Below are 19,717 nucleotides of genomic sequence, written 5' to 3' on the forward strand. Positions count from 1 at the left end.
CCCAGCAATCCCACCTGGGAGGAGGGGAGTGGGTGGAGGAGCCCAGGGCCCCATAAGCCCAGGGACTCTGCGGGGCAAATGTCAGATGTCAAGCCCGGGCAGCTCACAGGCCAATCTTGAGGCTACAGAGGAACATCCGAGTGGCCCGGGGTGGCCGCAGACCTGCTGTCCCCTGCACCCCGGGTTCTACTTTGCCATCAACCACGTATGATGCTGTGGATGGGATGGGCGTCGCCCACAGGCTCAGGTGTTAGGGGCTACATACAGTCCCAGCCGGTGGTGCCGCTGGGAGGCAGTGGGACTGCTATGGGGTGGGCCTAGGGGGATGAAGTTCGGTCATCGGGGGTGTGCCCTTGAAGGGAATATTGGGGCTCCGGCTTCTCCTTTTTCTCTCTTCATTTCTTGGCTGCCATGAGGTAAGCAGCTTCCTGCACCACGTGATTCCACCATGACAGGCTGCCTCGCCACAGGCCCCAGGGCTACAGGCCAGCCGCCCAGGGACTGGGACCGGACACACTGAGCCAAATTAAACGCTTCTCTTTTGAAGTTGATTATCTCAGGTATATTGTCATAGTAATGGAAAGCTGACCAACACATATAGACTTTATTTTTCCTTACCTGTAAAATTAGAAATTTTAAATTAGAAATTAGAAATTTTACAGGTGAGGAAAATAATTCTGGTATTTCTAAAACTCCTTTGAGTACTCGTATGTACAATTCCACTACCTCAGAAGCCCTGTAAATATATATATATTTTGTGGCTAAATATTGAATGGAAAAAGGCTGTTCTAAAACATAAGAAAAACCGGGCCTGGTGGCACATGCTTGTAATCCCAGCACTTGGGAGGCTGAGACAGGAGGATCACACAGGTTCGAAGCCAGCCTCAGCTACTTAGTGAGGCTCTCAGCAACTTAGTGAGACCCTGTTTCCAAATAAATTATAAAAAATAGGATTGGGGGTATAGCCCGGAGGTAGAATGCCTCTGGATTCCATCCCCAGTACTGCCAAAAATAAATAAATAAATAAATAAATAAAAATAAATAAAACATAAGAAAAATGTTTTTATTTTATTTTATTTTTGTGGGCTTGGGGATGGAACCCAGGGTCATTCTACCTCCGAGCTACACCCCTGCCCTACTTTTTATTCCTTATTTTGAAACAGAGTCTCACTAAGTTGTGGGGGACCTCACTAAGTAGCTGAGGCTGTCCAGGAACTGGGATCCTCTGGTCCTAGCCAAATGCTGGGACTACATGCTTGTGCTACCACACCCAGCTAAAAAATTTTTTTAAAGATAAGAGCAAGCCAGGCGTGGTGGCACATTCGGGAGGCTGAGACTGGAGGATTATGGTTCACGGACAGCCTCAGCTAGTGAGGTTCTCTGCAACTTAGTGAGAACTGTTTCAAAAAATAAAAAATAAGCCAGGCGTGGTGGTGCACGCTTGTAATCCCAGCATTTGAGAGGAAAATAAAATAAAAATAAAAAATAAAAAAAACAGGGCAGGGGGTTTGGCTTGGAGGTCAAATGCCCCTGGGTTCCATCCTGAGACCTGCAAAAAAAAAAAAAAAAAAAAGAGCAGCCAGTGTAGTGGCACATGCTTGTAACCCAGTACTTGGGAGGCTGAGACAGGAGGATGGCAGGTTTGAGGACAGCCTCAGCAAGTAGTGAGACTCTCATCAACCTAGTAAGGCCCTGTTTTCAAATAAAAAATAAAATCGGGCTGGAGTGGTGTAGATTGAAGGTAGAATGACTCTGGATTCATTTCCCTGTGCACACAAAAGATAAGATCAATGTATAAAATCAAATGAAAAACTTAGAAAAAATTCTCAAGATCATAATGGTACAATTTTTTTTTTTTGGGGTGGTACTGGGGGTGGAGCCCAGAGGCTTTCTACCTCCGGGCTATACTCCCAGACCAATATATATATATTTTATTTGGAAACAGGGTCTCACTAAGTTGCTGAGAGCCTCACTAAGTAGCTGAGGCTGGCTTCGAACCCATGCGATCCTCCTATCTCAGCCTCCCAAGCGCGGGGATTACAAGCGTGCGCCACCACACCCGGCTCATAATGGTACAATTTTTTTGAAATCATAATATCAGGTTGACAAGTTCCCAGATAGTTCATTCATATAGAATGATGTAAATACCTTAGTTACTATTACAACCATCAGTGCCACAGTTACAATTACTTTATTATCATGGCGTCTGATATACATAAAAAACTTGTGGGGCCCAAGACATTCTGAGGTGAGTCAAAATGAAAAACTGAAATATGAACGATAGCCCGGCATGGTTGCGCAATACTTGGGAGGCTGGGACAAGAGGATCACAGGTTTGTGGCCAGCTTCAGCAGTTTACTGAGGCCCTCCACAACTTCGTGAGACCCTGTTTAAAAAAATAAAAGGATAAAAGATGGGCGTGGTGGCGCACGCTTGTAATCCCAGTATTCGGGAGGCTGAGACTGGAGGATCGTGGTTCGAGGACAGCCTCAGCTACTTAGAGAGGCCCTTCGCAACTCAGTGAGACCCTGTTTCAAAATAAAGAATAAAAAATAGGGCTGAGGTGTAGCTCGGAGGTCGATTGCACTTGGGTTCTATCCCTAGTACTGCAAATTAATTAATTAATAAAAGAATAAAGCCGGGCATGGTAGTACACGCTTGTAATCCTAGTACTTGGGGAGGCTGAGACAGAAGGATCTGGGTTCGCGGCCAGCCTCAGCTACTTAGTGAGTTTCTATTTCAAAGTAAAGAATAAAAAACAGGGCTGGGGGTGTCACTTGGAGGTAGAATGCGCCTGGGTTCAATTCCCAGCAGCACACGCGCGCGCACACACACACAGAATAAAATAGGATAGGGCTGGGGGGTGTACCTTAGAGACAGAATGTCTCTGGGTTCAGTCCCCAGTACCACACACACACACAAACACACACACATACACGAAATATGAAAGCTGTGTGAGAAACTGTTTAGAGACAAGATAGACTTTAATAGTCTCTCTTATAAAGTAAAATGGCTAGCGTGCCCTGCTGGCGCCTACCCTCATGGGAAGCCTGGTGGTGTTTCTCTCTGGCAGGCAGTCCTAACTTCGTCTAGGCCCTCACTGCACTAAGGCTTTTAAATGCAGTTAATGGATGTGGTCAAGTAATTCATTTGCTGCTTTAAATTTAAAACTACTTCTTACATTTGTCTGGCTTACAAACTGACTTACAGTGCCAGGCTGCAAATGGAAATATTTTTCCTTTTATTACTGGTGTTTCTAGAAGTTGTGTGTAGATCAAAGCGCCTTCTAGCGCTGTGTCCTCAGGCAAACGACCCAATCTCTCTGGGATTCAACTTCTCGTTCTAAAATCTGAGTATGACTAAGATTCAGTTATGCTTTAAAATCCCTAAGCCTGGATTTGATCTGACCCACGGGGGTATGCAACCCTCACACAGAAAAGTCCAGATTTGCTAAGCAGCAGTTTGGTAGTAAAATGGTTCTCAAGCTTATAACGCGCAGCCAATCACCTGGGGCCTGGCTAACACCACAGATTCTGATAGCAGCTCCAGGTTCTGCCTTTCTAACCAGCTCCGAGGCGATGCCCATGTCCTGGTCCACGGACCACACTTTGAGCAGCACACCTACTGTGAAAACAGCGCCAAGGGAGCCGGGCGTGGTGGCGCACGCTTGTAATCCCCGTGCTTGGGAGGCTGAGACAGGAGGATCGCACGGGTTCGAAGCCAGCCTCAGCTACTTAGTGAGGCTCTCAGCAACTTAGTGAGACCCTGTTTCCAAATAAAATATAAAATGGGTCTGAGACTGTAGCCCAGAGGTAGAAAGCCTCTGGGTTCCACCCCCAATACCACCAAAAAACCCCAAAACAACAACAACAACAACAACAACAACAACAACAACAACAAAAACAGCGCCAAGTGTGCTTGCTTGCTTGTGATCGGCCTTGCCTTCTACCTGCGATGTTGTCACCCTGCCAGGCTGTCTGCATCGGGGACCAGCACCTGACTCCCAAGCAGCCATCTAGACTGGCCAGGTCCCTGGGCGATAGTTTAACAGAAAAGCACTATCCCAAAGGCATGTATAAATAAAAGGAAGGGCATTTAATGAGCCTGATCACTTCCTATCTCTTATGAAGATTAAAGATGACCCACAGGGGGCTGTGCCCAGATGCAAAAGTTGGTGAAAATAGAAAAAAAAAGCAGTAGCTGCAAAGTGCTGGTCGACGCTGGCCAAGCCACTGCTTCGGCAGCAGACCGAGAGGAAGGGAGCCCGACATGCAGGGCCAGGATCAGGTGCCTAGAGTATGTGCTCTGTGGCACGTGACTTCTACATTCTTTCAAAACCCTGGTATAGAAACCGTCACAGGAGTGTTGCGCTCTGGCTTTTCCTAGAACCTTCTACCAAACCCCATGAATGTGAGCACCTTGAACGTCCTTCTGGGCCTTGTGGCCCCATAAAAGTCTTCTTCCCTTTGAGGCAATTCTTTACCGCACCTAGGATTTCATTCTAACAAACATAATAAAGGGACGGGCATGGCGGCACAGGCCTGTAACCCCAGCACTTGAGAGGCTGAGACAGGAGTATCACAAAGCTTGAGGCTTGTGGTCGAGGACAACCTCAGCAATGTAGTAACCCTGATTCAAAACAAAAAACAAAATAGGGCGGGAGGTTTAGCTCAGAGGTAGAGTGCCCCTCGGTTCAATCCCCACTGCCAAAATAAGTAAATACATAAATAAATAAATAAATAAATAAATAATAAAGGTATTTTTGACATAGAACCATTCACGCTCATGTTTCTGAAATAGATGATAGGGATCAGCTCAGACTGTCCTGCGGGAGCCAGTGTGACCAGTTCTACTTAAAAGCAACAGTAGATGCCGGGCATGGTAGTGCACGCTTGTAATCCCAGCATTCGGGAGGCTGAGACTGGAGGATCGTGGTTCGAGGACAGCCTCAGCTACTTAGTGAGGCCCTCTGCAACTTGGTAAGACCCTGTTTCAAAATAAAGAATAAAAAATTGGGCAGGGGGTATAGCTTGGAGGTTAAATGCCCTTGGGTTCCATCCCCAGACCCCCCCCCCACACACACACATACAAATAAATAAATAAATAAATAAATAATTTTTAAAAACTTTAAAAAAAAAGCAGCAGTGGCTGAGCAGAAGGAATGGCGCAGCGTCTGCTAGGGCTGCCATAAAGTTCCACAGACTGTGGGGCTTCAACAACAGATATTAATTTTCTTGCGGCCCTCAAGGCTGGAAATCCAGGCTTAAGGTGCCAGCAGCGATGGTCTCTCCTGAGGGCCCTCTCCTTGGCCTGTAAATGGCCATCTTCTCCCTGTGCCCGCACGTGGTCCTCCCTCTGTGTGGACTTGGGACTTCCAACGTGTGAATAGGGGGCCTGAGGCACAACTCCGCCGCTACCAGTTGGGGACTTTCCAAGCCTTTGTTATGTTCGGGCCAACCATACTAGGAGGCGCGTAGAACTTGTGGCTTGCTGTTAGGGATAATCCAGTGTCCTCATTAGTACGTTGGAAATCATGGCCGCAGGGGCCATCGGTGTAGTGATTTCTGCTGCACTGACTGTCAGTGATATTCACTTTCAAGGTTTGTTTCTCACTTGCATGTAGTTCAGAACGGATGCTCTTAACAAGCAGGCAGTTTTGTACCAAACCATGACTCAGTGACCCAAGACTCCTTCCATCTGGATGGACGTTCCAGGAAAAAGGTCCCCTGGAAAGAGAAAGGGCAGGCGCGACCACAGCGGGAGCGCGCCACGAACCAGCTCTGCAAGTGCCACCTGCCACCCCGGCCTAATGCCACTGGCCCAACTTCAGGCGTTTGACCATGACCACATTCAACCACCGAAGGCTTGGGAATGTGGTCCAGCTATGTGCGCAGGAGGAAACAGTTACTGTGAGCAGCTACCTGGTCCTCAATACTCTCTCCTAAGGCCGTTGTGCAGATCCACTTAGATAATGCTTAGTCTGGCAGTTTCTGACTCATAGGCTGTGCTCAACAAATTGCTACTCTATTATATACTTTGGAGGAAAAAAGAGGCCCCCAATGTTAAATCCTAGGAAGGCAGATTCCAAACAAAACCAAGGCAGAACATAGAAGGAACAGGATAGTTCATGAGGATTCTATGATAAGGTAGAGCTACTCAGGGAGAAAAACCTGAGTTTTTCTAAAGATTTTCAGAATCTTTTAGAGAGTCTAAAAGGCATCTTATTGGATGGGACACTGCACTAGATAATCTCTTTCAATTCTATTATTATTATTATTATTATTATTATTATTATCATTATTTGATGGTACTAGAGATCAAACCCAGGGGCTTTCTACCTTCAAGCCATACCACCAGCCCTATTTTATTTTTTATTTTGAGACAGAGCTCACTATGTTGCTGAGGATAGCTTCACGCCTGTCATCCTTTTGTCTCAGTCACCAAGTACTGGAATTACAGGCATGTACCACCTACCTGGCTGGTAATCTTTAGTTATGCTCAGAAATATTAGAAACCACTAGATGCAGTTCCCAGTTCTTGGGAATCTGAGAGCGGGGATTACAGTTCGAGGTCAGCCTGGGCAATTTAGCAAAACCATGTTTTGAAAAGGGGAGGTTTGAGGTGTAGCTCAGTGGTAGAGAGCCCCTAGATCCAATCCCCAGAACCACACAGACACACACAGACACACACAGACACCCACACCCTTGAGCTGCCTTAATGATTCTAGATTTATAACTTTCTGCCAAATCCCAGATCTAGAGGTAACGCCCAATGGACCATCTGAAGTATTCTTGATGTGCCAATTTCCAAGGCTCTTTGGTTGCACATCTCTCTCTAGCAGTTCTGGGATTCATTCCTTCCTTTTCTTCTCTTTTCCCATCTTGGAAGTAAGCCTTCCAGTGGCTAGTTGCTTTCATGGTTTGATGGGACTAGGTCCGCTGGCATTTCAGAAGCAGAGAGGACCAGTTAGCAACATTTTCCACATTGGCATAGTCTTGCTTTAGGAGGACCAGCGTCTTCTGAAGTTCTGGGAGACAGCGCCGGACTCACCCTTATGAAAACAGTTCTTATACTTGACCTTGGTTAGAACCAGCACTTGTGGACTTCCGGGAAGATGGCGACGGAGGAAAGCGGCACTTACAAGTCCCGCTAACAATCCAACTCTACTACCACAAAACCAGCGCCTTTCAGAGCCAGAAAACACCACCAGCAAAGAAATAAAAAGGGTAAATACAAGGGACAGAGAAAAGGGACAGAGAAAAAGGGCTGGAAAAACAAGACACCGGAAAAAAAACCAGCCCGAAGTGCCGCACCCGTGCAGCACGGAGCGCCCGGAGCAGCCGGAGCGGCCAGAGCCGCAGTGCGGATTGGGGGGAGCCACGGAGCGGAGCAGCCTGAGCAGCCGAGCAGAGCGGCCAGAACAGCTGGAGCAGCCAGAGCCGCGTCACGGAACGGCCGGAGCGGCCAGACCTGCGGTGCAGAGCAGCCGGAGCCACAGTTCAGAGCAGCCGAGCAGAGCGGCCAGATCAGCCGAGAGGAGCAGCCAGAACAGCCGGAGCAGCCAGAGCCGCGTCGCGGAACGGCCGGAGCGGCCAGAGTGGCCAGACCCGCGGTGCAGAGCAGCCAGAGTCGCGGTGCAGAGCGGCCTGAGCGGCGCGGCCTACATCTCCCCTAGTAGCACCAGGCTCCAGAGAGGAGGGAGACTCAAAACAGAGCTCAAATCCAAAGAGGAGGTACTCTGGCCTCGCGGCCTAGGATGCAGAAGCAGCGTCTTACTGCTGGCAGCAACGGCGAGTTCACCGGACGGCCCTAGACCAACCCACTCAAACAGCCACCAGGCGCCTGAGAGGAGGGGTGGACAGCGAGCCGAGGTAAGCAGGTGCTGAACAGCCGGGCAGCAGTCAGCAGTTTTGTTGGTGCAGGGAACATCTAAAGCTCCCAAGGGCCGGGCACAGCACAACTGGCAAGGACTCAGAGCGGAGTTCAAAACCAGAGAAGAAATATGCCGCATCACGGCCGAGGGCGTGGCAGTGGTGCCATATTGCCAGTGGCGGCAGCAGCGAATCCACCGAGTTCACTACAGCTCCATCAGTGCACTCAACAACCGTGAGTCAAATTGTGGCCCCTAGGGGAGAAATCCCAGTACTGCACTCCCAGGGACTTGCGCAGATAGTCTCCCTGGGTCGGAGATTTTAGCAGTGCAGCCCAGTGGGGGAGTGGCAGTGGCAGAGATATCATACCATAGTCACAACTCCCCACTGGAGAACGCCCAACTTGGCACCCCCACGGTCTAAGCAGCCTTGATTGACTCCCTGGGTCTGAGACTTTGTGATACAACCCAGTAAAGGAGTAGTGGTGACAGAGATACCACAGACTCGAGATCCAGAGCATCTTAAGTGAACTCATAGTGACTCAGGGAAGAACCCAGAGAAGGCACAAACTTCCAAAATCATGGGAAAGAGAAATAACAATGGAGCAGTGAATGCCAACAACCCCACAACATCAGAATCTGATAACACAGAAATCCAAAGATCTCTAGAAGATCAAATTAGGAAAATAACTTTAGAAATAATAGAGAACTTTCAAAAAGAATTTAGAGAGAGTCAAAAAGAGATAAAGGATGCAATTAATGAAGTAAAGGCCTCAATTCAAAGTATAAACAACAGATTAGACTACATAGAGAATAGAATCTCACTTCTTGAAGATGATCATTCTAAAAATGAATGCATAGTTTTTAATTTAGGAAAAAAAAAAACCCGACAGCAGGAATCTGACATTGAAGAAATATGGGCCCATTTCAAGAGAGCTAACCTAAGAATAATTGGAATACAGGAGGGAAAAGAAGGTGAAACCAAAGGGATCAACAATCTCTTCAAGGAAGTAATAGCAGAAAATTTTCCAAACATAGAGCAAGAGGTCGATACACAGGTCCAGGAAACTTATAGAACTCCCTTGAGACAGGATCAGAGAAGAGGATCCCCACGCCACATAATTGTCAAAATGACTAATGTGGAAGCCAAGGAGAGAATCTTAAAGGCAACAAAAACAAAAGGCCACGTGACATACAGAGGCAAACCAATTAGAATCACTCCAGACTTCCCAAAGCAAGTTATGAAAGCCAGAAGGGCTTGGAGTAACATATTCCAAACTCTGAAAGAAAACAACTTCCAGCCAAAAATTTCCTACCCAGCAAAACTATCCATCAAATTAGATGGGGAAATAAGAAGCTTCCATGACAAACAGCAACTGAAGGAATTTATGTCTTCAAAACCAGCGTTAGAGAAAATACTCAAGGAGATTAACTGCAAAGAGGAAATGGGTAATACACGCCAGAACCAAAGAAACAAGAATTCCCATCCAGCAGACAACTAAGCAAAGAAGAATAAACAGTATCTCAAACAGAAATAAGATCTTAACATGTTGGGAATTAAAAATTATCTCTCTATAATCACACTGAATGTAAATGGCCTCAACTCCCCAATAAAAAGACATAAAGTGGCAAAATGGATTAAAAGCCAGAATCCATCCATCTGCTGCTTACAAGAAACACACCTTACAAGTAAAGATAGGAACAAACTCAAGGTAAAGGGCTGGAGCAAGGTAATCCATGCTAATGGTACTCGAAGACAAGCAGGAGTAGCAACTATGATATCAGACAAGTTAGACTTCAAACCCAAACTTATTAGAAGAGACAAAGAAGGTCACATTTTACTGGTAAAAGGAATAGTCCAGCAAGAGGAAATAACAATAATCAACATCTATACCCCAAACATAGGGGCAGCTACTTTCATAAATCAAACTCTTTGTGACATGAAGTCACACATAAATCCCAACACAATAATACTGGGAGACTTCAACACGCCTCTCACAATACTAGACTGATCTTCCAGACAAAGGGTCAGTAAAGATGTCTCAGAACTAAAGAACACCATTAACCAAATGGACCTGTTAGACACATATAGAATATTTCACCCAACTACAGCAGAGTTTACATTTTTCTCAGCTGCTCACAGAACCTTCTCCAAAATAGATCACATCCTGGGACACAAAATGAGCACTAGCAAATTTAGAAAATGTTACATACTTCCCTGTGTCATTTCAGACTATAATGGAATGAAACTAGAAATCAACTATAAGAAGACCCAGAGAAACAACATAAACATGTGGAGACTGAACACCACACTTCTGAATGAAGAATGGGTCATAGAAGATTTAAGAGGTGAAATCAAGAAATTTCTAGAAACAAATGAAAATACAGAAACAACATATCAAAACCTCTGGGACACTTTGAAGGCAGTATTAAGAGGAAAATTTATAGCACTGAGTGCTCACATAAGAAAAACAGAAAATCCTCAAATAAATAGCCTTACGACACACCTCAAAGCCCTTGAAAAGCAGGAACAATTGAACCCCAAAGCCAGAAGAAGACGGGAAATTATTAAAATTAGAGCAGAAATTAACGAAATAGAGAATAAAAAAACAATAGAAAATCAACAAAACCAAAAGCTGGTTTCTTGAAAAAATTAACAAGATTGATAAACCACTAGCCAACCTAACTAAAAAAAAGAATCAACCCAAATTATGAAGATAAGGGATGAAAAAGGAGACATTACTACTGACAGCGTAGAAATCCAGAGGATTATCAGAAACTACTTTGAAAAACTATACTCCAACAAAATGGAAAATCTGGAGGAAATCGACAACTTCCTAGATAAATACAACCTTCCTAAACTGAGTCAAGAAGATATAGAACACTTAAACCAACCAATAACAATCAAAGAGATTGAAATAGCAATAAAGAGCTTACCATCAAAGAAAAGCCCAGGACCAGATGGTTTCCCAAGTGAATTCTATAAAACCTTTATAGGAGAACTAATCCCAATACTACTCAAACTATTTCGGGAAATAGAAAAAAACCGGGACTCTCCCAAATACATTCTATGAAGCCAACATCACACTAATACCCAAACCGAATAAAGACAGTTCAAGGAAGGAAAACTACAGGCCTATATCTCTGATGTACTTGGATGCAAAACTATTAAACAAAATACTAGCAACACGCATTCAAAACCACATCAAGAAAATCATTCACCATGACCAGGTAGGGTTCATCCCAGGGATGCAAGGCTGGTTCAATATATGAAAATCAATCCATGTAATTCATCATATAAACAGAATCAAAGACAAAAACCACATGATCATCTCAATAGATGCTGAAAAAGCATTTGATAAAATTCAACATCCATTTATGATAAAAACACTGCAGAGAATTGGAATAGAAGGAACATATCTCAACATTATTAAGGCAATCTACAATAAGCCCACTGCCAACATCATATTAAATGGGGAAAAACTTCAAGAATTAACCCTAAAAACTGGAACGAGACAAGGATGTCTACTATCACCACTTCTCTTTAATATAGTACTAGAGACTCTAGTCAGAGCAATAAGGCAAGAAAAGGAAATCAAAGGAGTACAAATAGGAAAAGAAGAACTTAAGCTTTCACTATTTGCAGATGACATGATACTATATTTAGAAAACCCAACAAACTCAACCAAAAGGCTTATAGAACTGATCAACAAATTCAGCAAGGTATCTGGATACAAAATCAATCTTAAAAAATCAGAAGCTTTCCTGTACACCAACCATAAATCCACTGAAAAAGAAATTCAGAAAACACTTCCACTCAGGATCTCCCACAAAAAAATAAAATACCTAGGAATAAACTTGACCAAGGAAGTAAAAGATCTCTACAAAGAAAATTATAAAACACTGAAAAAAGAAATCGAAGAAGATCTTAGAAGATGGAAAGATCTTCCACGTTCATGGATTGGCAGAATAAATATCATTAAAATGGCCATCCTCCCAAAAGTGGTCTACAGATTTAATGCAATGCCCATTAAACTACCAAGATTATTCCTCAAAGACATAGGAAAATCGGTCCTTAAATTTATCTGGAATAATAAAAAGCCCAGAATAGCCAAGGTAGTTCTCAGCAATAAAAACCACACAGGAGGAATCACAATACCTGACTTTAAACTATACTACAAAGCCATTGTAATAAACAGCATGGTACTGGCAAAAGAACAGATATATAGACCAATGGAGCAGAATAGAAGACCCAGAAACAAGTCCACACACTTTCAGCCAATTGATTTTTGACAAAGAGGCCAAAAACATACACTGGAAAAAAGATAGCCTCTTCAACAAATGGTGTTGGCAAAACTGGTTAACCATATGCAGAAAATTGGATGTTAATCCCACTTTTTCACCCTGTACAAAAGTCAACTCACGATGGATCAAAGACTTGGAAATTAAACCAGAGACTTTGAAGCTTCTTGAAGAGGGCATAGGTCCAACACTACAACACATAGGCACAGACAAACATTTCCTCAACAAGACCCCAAAGGCACAACAAATTAAAAGGAGAATCAATACATGGGATTGCATGAAACTGAAGAGCTTCTGTTCAGCAAAGGAAACTATCAAGAACCTCAATCGAGAGCCAACAGAATGGGAGAAGATTTTTGCCACCTACACCACTGATAGAGGACTAATATCTAGAATATACAGAGAACTCAAGAAACTCAACATTAAGAAAACAAAGCATCCAATAACAAAATGGGCAAATGAACTAAATTGACACTTCACAAAAGAAGAAATTCAAATGGCCAATAAATGCATGAAAAAATGCTCAACATCACTGGCAATCAGAGAGATGCAAATCAAAACTACCCTGAGATTTCATCTAACTCCAACTAGAATGGCCATCATTCAAAACACAAACAACAACAGATGCTGGCGAGGATGTGGAGAAGTGGGAACTCTAAGACATTGTTGGTGGGACTGCAAATTAGTGCAACCACTTTGGAAAACAGTATGGAGAATCCTCAGAAGAATGGGAACAAATCTACCATTTGATCCAGCAATACCACTGTTGGGTATCTACCCAAAAGAAAAGAAACCAAACTAAAGCATGTGTATCTATGTTCATAGCTGCACAATTCACCATAGCCAAACTATGGAACCAGCCAAGATGTCCATCAACAGATGAATGGATTACAAAACTGTGGGATATGTACACAATGGAATTTTACTTAGCCATCAAAAAAAACTCAATTACATCATTTTCAGGGAAATGGATGGCACTGGAGGACATTATGCTAAGTGAGATTAGTCAGGCACAAAAAATAAGAAATCAGATGCTTTCCCTAATATGTGAGAGTTAGGGAGAAAAGAGGAGCAAACAAAACAACCTAAAGGAGGATAAATGAGGGGGGAAGAGGAAAATCTCTAAAGCTCACAATGTACTTAAACATATCGAAGTCAATCACTAAGCCAAGCAAGGGAGGGAGGGACGGGGAGGAAATGGGGTGGGATTTGGGTAGGGGTTAAATCAGCGATGAGTACATGTTTGTACACACAAGTTTTTTATCCCAATAAGTTGTATGAATATAATGCACCAATTAAAAAAAAATTAAAAGGAAAAAAAAAAAAAGAACCAGCATTTGCATGTGAAATACATTCTTGACTGGCTCCCAGCATGGAGCATTTCCTTAGGAACAGCCAATTTGTACACAGCATACCAAGTCTCAAAAGACAGCCGGGCAGGGTGGGGCAGGCCTGTAATCCCAGTACTTGGGGAGGCTGAGACGGGAGGATTGGAAGTTTGAGGCCAGCTTCATCAATTTGGTGAGACTTGTTTCAAAAATAATATAGGACTAGGGATGCGGCTCAATGGTCTAGCGCCCCTGGGTTCAACCCCCAGTAACACAAAGACAAAATAAAATAAACATCTCGAAAGGCTTCTGAAGGCATTCACACGAAGAAACTCCTTAACACCAGAGTGTCACTGTCTTAACCGTAACAAGGACATTTCCAACAATAGAGCCACCTGCCAGGAGCTTCTGGGCCTTGCCTGTCCTGGGAGAGGAGGGTGGGAAGGGAAGGAACCGCATCTGGACAGGTCCCGAGGCTCTTAGCTTCCCATGTAAGGCGACTCAAACTCAATCCATTCACATCTTAACCATAAGATTTTCACTATTATTAAAGTCAGAGATGAAAAGCAGAAAAGCCATCAGAAATATAAAATCATATATAGTATGTTCCTGTAATGTGGTTGAATACAGTCCTCCCAAATTCATGTCCTCTTAGAACCTTAAATGTGATTTTACTGGAAATAGGGCCAAGGTGAGATCATACTGCATTAGGGAGGCCTAAATCCAATGACCGCTGTCCTCACAGGGCGAGCAGAGGACAGAAGGACGCTGAGAAGTCCTGGTGAAGACAGAGACAGCTTCTGCCACAAGCCAGGCACCACCAAAGGCTTCCAGAGGCAAGGATATTTCCCTTGGAGCCATCAGGAGCATGTCCTGCTGGGACCTTGATTTTCCATTTCTGGTTTCCTGAGAATAAATTTCTGTTGCCACCTAGTTTTTGGCAACATGTTACAGCAGTCCTAGAAAACTCATGCAGCTCAATTAAGATCAGTACCAGCGCGTGCATTATTATTTTTTGTTGGGGTTCTTCCGGTCTAGCAACACACACAATACTCTTTGATAATGGCCGAAGACACGGAGAAGCCACGATGCACCGTTCATCAACTGTCTTCCTCCCCTTGGCGTGAGAAGGAACTGCTGTCTACTTTCACAAGAACTGACATTGATAAGAGGTACCCAGTGAGATAGTCATATACCAACAGAAAGTTTAAAGGTTCCTTGGGGACCCCTTAGCCTTCTATTTAGGGCATTAGAGGCCTAAGCCATAACATTTTGTCATGAAGCCAACCAGAAAGTCCTTTGCTTTCCTTCAGCTTCGGGCAAAGTCTCTTAATATTACAAACAAGAAGCCAGGTTGGGGTGCATGCTAGTCATCCGAGTGCTTGGGAGGCGGAGACGCGAAGATAACAGCTAGATCAGAGCAGCTTCAGCAACTTACAGGCTCTCAGCAACCTAGCAAGACTGTCTGAAAACAAGGGTGGCATGGAGGTTGAAGGTTGAAGGTAAAATGCCCTGGGCTCAATCTCTAGTTAAACACACACACACTACAAACAAGAAAAGTTCTGAGTCCTACAGCCTAAACCTCATTAAGAGTTACATTTTCATGTTAGCTTTGGATTTGTTCATCAATTTATACAGAATTATGGTACTATTTCTCCCACATGATCTTATCATGTAGAGGCCCATTGTTAGTGATGATAGACCAGAAGAACGCTTTCTTTCCGCCCATACAGGCAAGCTGAAATAGTTTCAAACAAGTCCAGACTGGAACATGGCCTCCGCATGGTGTCTCACTGGGCTTCTTCTCACTCCCCTAGGATGTTCCGGGGACACAGGGAGGACTCGATGCTGGTCAACAGTTTGGTTCAAAACACCTAGAATTAGCAAAGAAAGATTAGAAAGAAATGCACACCATTTTAACAATGTCATATGGTTTCATTTCCTTTACATTTTTATTTTCCAAATTTCCCTAAAATGAGAATACACTGCTCTTATAATCGAGGGAAAATCTTTGAGGGAGGTATAAAGCGTAAGACAGTCCTGATTCCTTTTCTGTAATTTCTTTGAAATATAAATGGCAAAGAAGTTACCTAGAACTAGGTAGAAAAGACTTTACCATAAATGCTGATAAACTTTTAAAATTTTGGACAGTGTAAACACATTAATTACCCCAATTTGCTCTTCCAAAATCATCTGCCATTTCTTCCCTGTCTCACTATCATAAGCAATCAAAGTAAATACACTCCTCCTTGCCCTCCATGTCCTTTGTACTTTTTTGGCCTCTCATCTTTTGCCTACAAGGCTCTAGAATATGACCTAAAAAATCTTATCCACTGTTTTTCAAAGTGAGATTTTTTTTACTTAACATAATATTCTGGTTAGAAGTAGTATCTTTTTCCTCAGGATCTCATGAAAAACTGTGTTCACCATTCACTACTCCTTGGGGCAGAGCAGATGCCACTCTGTACTAGTGTTCACGTACACAATCTATCGCTACCCAGAGAGCACTTCCAGGTCACCCACGGCCATGTACATCTTTGTCCCCCGCGGTGCCTCGCGTGCGGAGATTCTCACAAGTTTGCTAATGAGTCTTTTGGGTTACAGGCAGCCCACCAGGGATCACACCCAGGGACGCCAAAGTTAGATGACTCCTACTCTGATCTGTTCATTTATTTTTAGTGAGGAATGTTAAGTCTTAAGGAAAAAAGTTGGAGTGATCATAAATTCAAAGTGGTTTCCATACTAGTGGTTTATGGCGACAGGATGCTGCCAGAGAAACTTTATGATTACAGCGAAACACTCACTCTCTCCCTGATGACTTCTTCCTCCTTCTCCCCACGTATCTCCATTCCCTTCCTTGCTTTTCCTGATGACTCTTTGATGGAGGAACTTGCGGACACATTCAGTGTGTCATTCATTCTAGTGAAATAATACAATTTAAAAACAATAAGAAAACCTGCGATTAAACTCAAGGAAAAAAATTATGTGTTTTGCCACAGATTACAGTAAAATACCACAGCACTCTTGGCCTATAAAGTGGTCTAAACCAAGAATAATGAGATTGTGAAAATGGCACAGGACGACAGATCAGTGTGCTGCCATGTGCAAACAAGGGGGGCAATCTATGATGTGCTACATGTAGATTATGTCTGGATGACAGACCTGAGCGAACCCAGAAGGGGAGCAGGGCCTGGGACGGTCTGCGTGAGAGAATTACTTTGGTATGCCCTTTATACTGCTGGGATGCTAGCCACGTGTATAATGTTTTCAAAGAGAAATTTAGAAATAATGGAAGAAGCTTATAAGGTGAAATAATACCTATAAGAATTATTCTGCCAGGCGTGGTGGCGCACACTTGTAATCCCCACACTTGGGAGGTGGAGACAGGATGATCGCGCAGGTTCGAGGCCAGCCACGCTGGCTTAAGAGACCCTGTTTCCAATTAAAGATATAAAATGAGTCTGGGAGTGTAGCCCAGAGGTAGAAGGGTTTCCAGGAACCCCAGTACCACCAAAAAAAAAAAGAATGATTCTGAAAATTTGTAGTGTAGCTTAGAGCGTGTGTTTAACATGCCCTATGTTCAATCCCCAATGTAAAAAAAAAAAAAAAAAAATTACTGTCAAATGGTTCCTCTATACTAGTCATACCTTTCTCCAGCTAGCCTCCCATCCCCCAATGCCCAAAATAAGTTTGCATAATCTTACATTTATATAAGACACTAAGGTTCATACATTCAGCTACTGACATGCATCAGAATTAATCTGTAGGGTGGGCGTGGGAGAAGGATCACAGGTTTGAGACATGCCCCAGCAAGAAAATGAGACTCCCAGCAACTGAGCACCATTTCAAAATAAACAAATAGGGTTCGACCCCCCCCTCCCTCCGCCAGGGCCAGAATATAACTCTTTAAATATTTATTTACTTACTTGGGCAGGAAGAGGAGCTATGTAATTTAAAACCTATGAAATAACAACAAGCATTACTACTATATAGTGTTACCACGTGATCACTGTCTATGCTCTTTACATATGACCATTAAATTCTCACAAGCACCTCACAGGCAAGGTACTATTACAGACGAGAACATGATAATATGGATAAGCGATTTGTCCAAAGTTTCACTCTGGTAAGAGGTAGGACCAAGGTGGGAAACCAGGGTGTTCTCTTCCCATAGGCAAGTTGCCTCCGCGCCGTCTACTCCAGGGGGACGGCTGCGAAGGACCTCAACTCAGCATTATATTTTACTTGATTGCAGTTCTGGGGGTGGAACCCAGGGGCAGTCTACCTCCGAACTACAACTTCAGCCCTATTTTTTATTCTTTATTTTGAAACAGGGTCTCACTGAGTTGCCAAGGGCCTCACTAAGTCGTAGCTGTGGCTGTCCACAAACTGAGATCATCTTGTCTCAGCCTCCCAAATGCTAGGAGTACAAGTGTGCACCACCACGCCCGGATACAGCATTCTATTTTAAAGAAGAGCTGTCATCAGCCGGGCGTGGTGGCGCACGCTTGTAATCCTCATGTTTGGGAGGCGGGGACAGGAGGATCGCGCAGGTTCGAAGTCAGCCGCGCTGGCTTAAGAGATCCTGTTTCCAAAAATAAAAAAGTATAAAATAGGTCTGGGAGTGTAGCCCGGAGGTAGAAGGGCTTCCAGGAACCCCAGTACCACCAAAAAAATAAAAATAAAAATAAAAATAAAGAAGAGCTGTCATTAATTTTGTTCTCATCATGGTTTACCAGCAAAGTCCCAAGTCTTCAAATGAGTTTCTTGGAACAGTTTTCTTTCCTTAATATTCAGCATGGCAAAGTGACAGAAACTGCGATTCTATGAATGGAGGTGAGCACCTGTTTCTTGTCTGCACAGTGGTTTCTCAGTCCCCTTCCCCAAAAATATACTCTACTAAAGTCCAATTTCTAGTGAAACAACTTCCATGAAAAAGCTAAGGTACCAATGCAATACAACTAAAATACCTATGAAAATGCTAAAAGATGTTTACAGGAATCAGAAAAAGATGCTATCAAATGTACATTATGAGCTGCACATGGTGGCACACGCTTGTAATCCCAGCACTTGGGAGGCTGAGACAGGAGGATCACAGGTTTGAGGTCAGCCTCAGCAATTTAGTGAGGCTTAGAGCAACTTAGTGAGACTCTGTCTCCAAATAAGATATAAAATAGGTCTGGGGGTGTAGCTCAGAGGTAGAATGCCCCTGGGTTCAATCCTCAGTAACACACACACACACACACACACACACACACACACACGGATGTTTCAGTGTAGAGGCATATGAAAGCATCTGATATGAAAGCTTACAACCCAAACTTTCTACTAGGTCATGTACATACATGTAACAATATCCTTTTATCTCCTGCAGAATAACTGAGTATTAATTGAAGACAAAATTTTATAAAACACTTAGTTGATTCATTATACAACCAAACGGACAAAGTCCAGTCTAATCAGCCTGAGGTCTTGGTCCCATTATTTCCCTAGAAAAGAAGCCTAACAGCGCTCATGTTCTCCGCTGTGACCGTGACATAACTAGAATACTGCCAAAAGTCCTACAAAAGAAAGTTGAGCTAAAAGGCAGGTTTTAGCAGACGCTGGCTTTAAGCTGGGCGTGGTGGTGCACACTTGCAATCCTGGCGTTCGGGAGGTTGAGTCAGGAGGATCACGGTCTGAGGACAGCCTCAGCTACTTAGGCTCTTCGCAGCTCAGTGAGACCGTTTCAAAATAAAGAATAAAAAATAGGGCTGGGGGTGTAGCTCCGAGTCCTAGAATGCCCTGGGGGTTGGGGAATGTAGATTTTCATGAATTAAAACACTAGCAATACCAATGTGTCAAAGAAGATGTACCTGTAGATAAAGGCTACCATTTTACAAGCTGAGTGGAAGAAACTTGGGTACGCTTGTTCTTTTGTGTGTGGGATATACTTCATAACACAAAGTTTAAAAATACATACTAAAAGCCAGGCGTGGCGGCGCACACTTATAATCCCAGCGCTTGGGAGGCTGAGACAGGAGGATCGCACAGGTTCGAAGCCAGCCTCAGCTACTTAGTGAGGCTCTCAGCAACTTAGTGAGACCCTGTTTCCAAATAAAATATAAAATAGGTCTGGGAGTATAGCCTGGAGGTAGAAAAGCTCCTGGGTTACACCCCTAGTAACACACACGCGCACACACACACACACACACACACACGCACACACACTATATGA

The sequence above is a fragment of the Muscardinus avellanarius genome (genome assembly GCF_963383645.1).
Source record: "Muscardinus avellanarius genome assembly, chromosome: 17".
Lineage (NCBI taxonomy): Eukaryota > Metazoa > Chordata > Mammalia > Rodentia > Gliridae > Muscardinus > Muscardinus avellanarius.